The sequence below is a fragment of the Panthera pardus genome, unplaced genomic scaffold, assembly GCF_024362965.1.
Source record: "Panthera pardus isolate Hobbes unplaced genomic scaffold, ASM2436296v1 HiC_scaffold_15, whole genome shotgun sequence".
NCBI classification, from domain to species: Eukaryota; Metazoa; Chordata; class Mammalia; order Carnivora; family Felidae; genus Panthera; species Panthera pardus.
The window spans coordinates 86,350,761-86,358,393 of NW_026526710.1; positions in this window are offsets into that span (position 1 = coordinate 86,350,761).

Below are 7,633 nucleotides of genomic sequence, written 5' to 3' on the forward strand. Positions count from 1 at the left end.
TGAGCCACCCGTGGACCCCTACACTTAATCAACCTTCTTGATTGGACACTTAGCTTCTTCCTTTTTGGTCTTTTTTTTTTTTTTTTTTGGTAATATATGCAATGAAATCGATAGGTGTCTGTCCATCCTAGCCTTATCTCATAAAAGATTTCATGTTTGTTCATTTCAACTATTTAAAAATTCCCTTCGTGATTTGTTCTCTGACGCGTGGGAAAATGCGTGCTTACGTGCGTGATTCATTTCCAGATGTGTGTGGGGTGGGTCGTAGCCACCTTTTTGTCAGTCATTTGTAACGTGACTGCCTTGTGGACGTGCTTGCTTTGATTCCAGTTCTCGGGTCTCTGCTGAGAGTTGCTGTGTGATCTGGCACGTGGGTGATTTTCAGAACCGTTTCCGGCCTGCGCTGCCTGACGTTGGAGGTGTGTGTCCATTACGTTAAAGCTTCTCAGGCATGTAGTTTCAATCTCCCGCAGACATCCTCATTTTTAAAACCTCCCACTTAAAATACGTTTGAGACCCACAGAATGTTGTGAACCTCTCTGTAGACAGTTCTCTCGTATATCCGTCACTCCGCTCCAGCTAATGGCAGCCACAGACGCGGCCAGACTACGCTCATGGAAACTAACGCTGCTAAGTGCTCTACAGACCTGGTGTGCATTTCCCGCTTGTCCCTCTGATGTCCTATGTTCACACCAATCGCTGGCCCAGGATTCTGCGCTGAGTTAGCGGTCGTTCCTTCTGCCTAACCTAAGACAGGCTCAGCGTCTGTCTCTTCGGCCATGAGCTTGAGGCTTTTGATGGGACTGGCCAGTTATTTTGTGGGACGGCCCCGTACGGGGTGGAACAGTGTTCTCCAAAGATCCGTATTCACCTAGAATCTCTGAATGTCACCTTCTTTGGAAGTAGGGTTTTTGCAGATGTAATGAGTTGAGTTAGAATGAGGTCATGATGGATGGGGGGGGGGGGCCCTACCAGCAGTGACCGGTGTCCTTACGAGGAGGAGACTTTGGTCGCAGACACAGACGCCCAGAGAGCAGGAAACCACTTCTTTATCTCCGTTTGCTGATGAGCAAACCGAGGCACACAGAGCAAAGCAAAGCCTTGCACCCAAGGTCGCGCAGTGGGCCCTCGGCTTCAGAGCCTCTGCCTGCGCGCCCTGGGATATGCATTGAAAATACGTTTCATTTCGGATGGATAGTTAACCAGCCTTCTTCTGTTCAGCTTCTTCCTGGTGGGTCTCTTTTGTTGGCTGCTACTTTTCTGCCATTATGTCTTGGTGTGTTTCCTCTGAGCACTTGTTACCAGGTTTCTTGGTTGTGGCTTCTTCTGCTCAAAGCCTGGAATTCATGAGGGCAACAAGAGACTGCAGGGAGCTCACTGCCGTGCTGTCCACTGTCCGCGGCCAGTATGCCGTTTCTCCCCGTGGGTCAGAAGCTTTCTGGTTTTATTGAATGTGACTTCTGTCCGGGATTTATCGTTGTACTAGTCTCTGGGGGGAGGTAGAAGTCCTACTCCATTTTCCTGGAAGAGGACGTAGACAGAATTGGCTTTTTAAATTCAAATACTCTTCAATCAAGACATATTTTAGGGGGCGCCTGAGTGGCTCAGTCAGTTAAGCATCCCACTTCAGCTGAGGTCATGATCGCACAGTTTGTGGGTTCGAGCCCCACATCGGGCTCTGTGCTGATGGCTTGGAGCCTGAAGCCTGCTTCCGATTCTGTGTCTCCCTCTGTCTCTGCCCCTCTCCTGCTCACACCCTGTCTCTCTGTCTCTGTCTCTCAAAAGTGAATAAACATTAACGAAACTTTGAAAAAGACATATTTTAGGACTCTTGTCTGTTGTCCTAATTTCCCCATCTCCTTTCTAAATTTAGTAACGCTTGAGGCTCAGCAAGACGCCTGGCACAGGAGAACCCAAGGCCTCCGGAAGTTCCTTCTCTAAGTCTCTCTCCTGGGAGCTCACGCACATCCATAGCTTCACTCCTGTGGCAGGAGCTCTGTGCCAACCCTCTTTCTGATTTCTGAAATCACTGAAGCTGTGATCCCCTGGGAAACCTGCCCCACATGGTATTATCTGCTCCCCAGGCTCTCGACATGAGTTTGGAAATGAAGCTTGGAGTTTGGAAATGAAGACTGATACGTGGTGCTTCCGAGTATCTGTCCTGTGTTGGAGCGTTTGTTGGCAGCTGGGCTCACGGAGGTCGTCAGGGAGGATCTTGAATTTTTCGAGGAAGTGTTATTCGGACATCGAGGTATCTGTCGATACTCTTTGATTCTGTATAAATGGTGATCAGTGAAGACGCACAGACTAGCTGTTCTCACGTTTTCACATCCTACAGTGACTACGAGAATGGCTTCGGGAAGAAAGGTCATTTCGCGGGACACTGAGTGCCAGCTCAGAGCCAGCCACAGCCCCGAGGAGAGAGGCCACGTGGGGCCATGCTGTCCACCTCTCCTGACTCCCTTCCCCATCGCCCAGACTAGCTGGCGACATTCATGGCATAATTATACGCATCCCCGTGCAAAGACTTTCGAAAGTTCATCTACGTCAGACCCTCCCAGGATCACCCCGTGAAGTCCACCCTTACAAGTCACTTAATGGTTGTCTGGGCCTCGGTTCCCCACCGTACGTGATACCTTTGAACTTGATTTTCTCTCTGCAAGGTCCTTTTCAGCTCCGAATTCCCATGACTTTTCAGTTCGGAGGAAGGCAGTGTCTAAATGCAAGGTTGTGATCACCACTTTCTTTTTTTGTTGTATAATTACGGTTACGCGAGAAAAATGCTTCCTCTCCTCAGGCAGGGCTTTTAAAAATGCAAATGTAAACGTTCCACGTTATTTTTCTTTAATGCTGTGACTCTTTATAAAGTAAAAAACTAGCAGGATTATGAATACGTGATGGATTTTTGGATGCCTTTCCAGCATGTTCTTTCCTGAGAAACAACAGACCGTAAGTCCCATCCAAACACCACAGAAATTAATGCCTCGTGGGAATTGTTGACTGTTGCTTAGCATTTTGGCCAGAATCGGTGATTAAAAACTGAGGGGTATGACCAGAATGGACTTGAAAAATTGTGGAACTCATGACACTACGTCCAATTTTTATTTACACGAGTCTGGCCAAAACCTGGAAATTTACTTGTAAATATTGGTTCCTGGTGAAAAACTTGTTAAATTCCTTTGCATCAGAAATATTGGAAATATATAAGGACGGTGTAGCGTCTCCGATTCCAGACTTTGAAAGGCTAGGGGAAAAGCTGAGTTACGCACGGTGATGACTGGGAGCCCTCACCCTAGCTCTGCATGAAGCTGGTTTTCCAGATAAAGCCTCCGCGATTCTGCCCAGTGTGAGTCAGGCCTCCCCTTGGCAGTGGACACGTCTGAGCGCTGTGTACCCCCCGAATTGTTTTCTTCCCTCCACCTCACCCGTCCTCGGGCCCTGCTCTCCCAGGTACCAGAGATGGGCACGAACCCCCCAGCTCTGGCCTTCTGGGCGGTGACTGATGACGTATTCTGAGGTAAGACCCCCTCTGCCTTGCTCCCTGATTCTCTCATCTCCCGAAACTCCACGGTGTCTCCCTCTTGCTTGAAACGTCCCTCATTAATGCACAATCTCTATTAGAATTGCCGGAATAAAGTCATCTCCTTAACTGTCTTTGGATTTCCATTGTCTCCACCTGGGAAAGGAGGCCCTCTGGCCCTCTGTGCTCTGTCCTTGAGCAGTGATGGGTTTTACTCCTTGGAATTTTCACCCCATTACGGATGCCGAATTCTTTTGGCTTCATGATCTGTCCATTTGGTGAGCTCTGTGAATGGATTAGTGGTTTATGGAGAGATTGTCTCTGTTATATGGAGCCAGAGAATCTGGTCTGTTGCTCTCTTGTCTTCGTTTTTGTTTTTGTTTTTCTGTTCAAATTAGTTAAGTGTCATCGTGCCCCCTGGGAAGTGGCAAGTTGTGTTTCTGCGTTTATGCTTGATCCATGGTTGAAATTTTAGAATGAGAGCAGTCAGCTTTCCCTCTGTGTGTGTAGACCACAGTCAGAAAGGCCTTTGTTTTGGGAAATGTGGGTGGCTCAGTCGGTTAAGCATCTGACTTCGGCTCAGGTCATGATCTCACAGCTCATGAGTTCGAGTCCCGCGTCGGGCTCTGTGCTGACAGCTCAGAGCCTGGAGCCTGCTTCGGATTCTGTGTCTTCCTCTCTCTCTGTTCCTCCCCTGCTCATGCTCTATCTCTGTCTCTCAAAATTAAGTAAATGTTAAAAAAAAATTAAAAAAAAAGAGAGGTCTTTGTTTCTCATTGTGTAAATGTTGGTGTTTTCCTACCTCCAGATGGTATTACCAAATTAGATTATAAAGTCTCTGCATGAAGCCCTATTCTGATTCGTTCATAGATAAATAAGTGATTATATACATTCAATTCTTAGAAATTTAAGAAACTTAACCTGTAATTCTTTCAAAGTGAAAAGTTGTTCGTAAAGAAATCAATTTGGAAATACTTCAAGAATTCTGGTTCACACAATTTTGACAAGTCTTTGGCAAACAAGACTAGTTTACTATTGTTTTAATAAATACAAACCCTATTCTTTGAGCTGTCATGGTGAAGTATAAGTCTCTTCTTGGGTATATTCATCCCAACCCTACATGGGTGTACGGACCGAGCAGGCTCTAGCATTGCTTCTCCTGATGGCTAATGTGGTACAAAATGGAAAAGGGGAGTGAACTGATATTTAATCATTATTCTGACAAACTTGATTTCCAGAGTAATTATTCCAACTTGAAAGTAGTTCTCTAGACTTTTAGGTATTTTGAAAATCTTGGACTGATACTAAATTCAGTTGATTGACGTCTTCTTTAGATACATGCATCGTTTGCAAGTCAGATCGAATACTGAAATGTTATTAACCGTGATGTACATTTCTGTACTCTTCTTTCTTATTTGCATTTGCTGCAGACAGATGCCAGCTCTCCTTAGGTTAAATTTGTGTGGGTAAATGTCCTGCTGCACAGGACGCACACAGATCCGCGAATGTCCTCACCATCTGTGATGTCTGTCCGTCTGAGTCCCCACCTGCTTTACCTGTAAGAACATGGTAATAACACGGTATTATTGGTCATGGTTTCAATTATCCTTTAAAGGGTTAGTTTTGTCACATGTTGCTTCTTTAACTTGAATTTAGCGTTTTCTAAGCCAGTGGTTTTCCACTGGGGACTCATGTTATGAACCTATGTAGTGTTTTCAATATTCAGGGGTTTAGGACCTATTCCAGGATGGGAGAGTCTCTTTACCTGATATTCTTGATAAAGTCTTGGCGTGTTCATGATGCACTAAGTCAAGAATATTGTATGCTCTGTCTGAAGATACCTTTCTCTGTAAGAATTATGTTCATCCATTTCTACAAATTACAAACACTCCTTCTTTGAAAATAGCGTCAATGATTATGTTTGTGGATCTTTTTTTGTCTAAAACCCACTTGGATTGACTTTTTTCTCTTGGGTTGAAAGCCACAAAACAGCTAAAGCCCTCGTCAGTTGTATTATTCTTGTAGTGAACTCATCAGATCGTTCACTTTGGAAAATTATTGGTAGTAAATGAACCATAGTTATTTTAAGTCTTTTGTCATCGAGAGCTGTTTGTTAATTTTACTCTGCTGCTTTCCGGAAATTGCTTGCAATGAGATTCTGGCAAGAGCACTTCACCTTCTTCAGAGGACGGCGTCTGCAGAGCCCGTGGACCAGCATTAGGACAGGCACTCGCGGGCACAGGCTTCCAACGGCATCATTTAAACCATCGGAGCTCCACTGGTGGCTGAGTCAGGACTTTCAGATTCCAGCAAAGAACAGATGGGATCCCGAGACTCTTAACTCAGGATCAAGTAGAACGAGAATTAATTAATTACAATAGGACTGGCCAAGCTGATGAGGGATGACTGTGGGCTTTATTTGGAATATGCTTGAAGCTTTCGTGGTCTGTTTTCTGAATGTACAAGAAAGTTCTTTCTCCTTCCTCTAAGAGTTCTACAATTTATAACAATTTGGTAGACCTTGATTTGTAATCTGCGACAATCACTTAAATGACATCGTGTTCTCCCTGCTGGATGCATCTAGAATGCTGAAACTTTTATGGAGTCTTCTTAATTTCATGGCAATATGGTTATCTTTACAGGTTCATTAAGAATCTGTCCTCATGAAAAGGGCATGATTGGAAACACTGGTTTTGCCACTGAGACTTTGACTGGAATGTCACATTTGGGAACCATGCTCACCGAATCACATGGGACCAGATGTTTCCAAGGAGCTAAGGTCTGCCTTATAGAGCTGATGCTTCAAAGTCCTCTTGGCAAAACTGGTCTGGTACTTTGCTCACCGGGCTCCAAACCTCACAAGTGAGTAAGGATGGTCGCTTCTTGGAAGACTCAGGAAACTTGAGATAGTTTGGAGACCTCAAGAAGAGAGGAGTTCATCCAAATCTACATGTTTTGCAAGTGAAATCTGATGCAAGTTCTCGGCTTAGCTTCCTTGCGTCAACAGTGGTTTTTTTTTAATGTTTATTTTTGACAGAGAGAGAGACAGAGCATGAATGGGAGAGGGGCAGAGAGAGAGGGAGACACAGAATCCGAACAGGCTCCAGGCTCTGAGCTGTCAGCACAGAGCCCGACGCAGGGCTCGAACTCATGGACTGAGAGATCATGACCTGAGCCAAAGTCAGACGCTCAACCGACTAAGCCACCCAGGCGCCCCAGCGTCAAGAATGTTTCGTAATCCAGTCTGAGGGTCCTTAAGAAAACCTCTAACAAAGCATCTTAAGAAGGCCTATATGGGGGCGCCTGGGTGGCGCAGTCGGTTAAGCGTCCGACTTCAGCCAGGTCACGATCTCGCGGTCAGTGAGTTCGAGCCCCGCGTCAGGCTCCGGGCTGATGGCTCAGAGCCTGGAGCCTGTTTCTGATTCTGTGTCTCCCTCTCTCTCTGCCCCTCCCCCGTTCATGCTCTGTCTCTCTCTGTCCCAAAAATAAAAAAAAAAAAAAAAAAAAAAAACGTTGAAAAAAAAAAAAAAGACTTTAAAAAAAAAAAAAAAAAAAAGAAGGCCTATATGGAAAATTACCATTCTTATCGCACCTAGGTAAAAATAAATGAAGCCAAGTCTAATGAGATCAGTTTTATTTTGTGAACAAGAATAATCTTTCTTTGAGATTACTTTTGATCAAAAGGCTGTAGAGAGACATTTTGTATTTCAGTAGAAAATTCGCACCTTCTGTAGCACCCATCCTTCTGAGTTATCAGATCCTTGTTCGTTGTCTTTGAACGACGTTATATTTTGTGTAAATTGTGGTTAACTGATGGATATGCAAACTCTTGCGTGGTAGAGATTTAGTTGGCTTTTCTGCTTGTGGAAAGGACGGATTTAATGCCTGGCTGCATTTGGACTGGCTCCTGTTGCCCAAATTGCCAACTCTTGCCCAATTTGAAATGTCCCCCGTTTCTTTCCCATTTTTTCTCATTTTCCCCTGATTTGAAGTTACTGAGGACTAAAACCCGACTGCCACTCCTGCCTGGGTCTCCAGGGTGCCCCCAGATGGCCCATTTTCCCAGGATATGAAGGAGACCTGGTAGCTGAAGTCGATGACCCGTGTCAACCT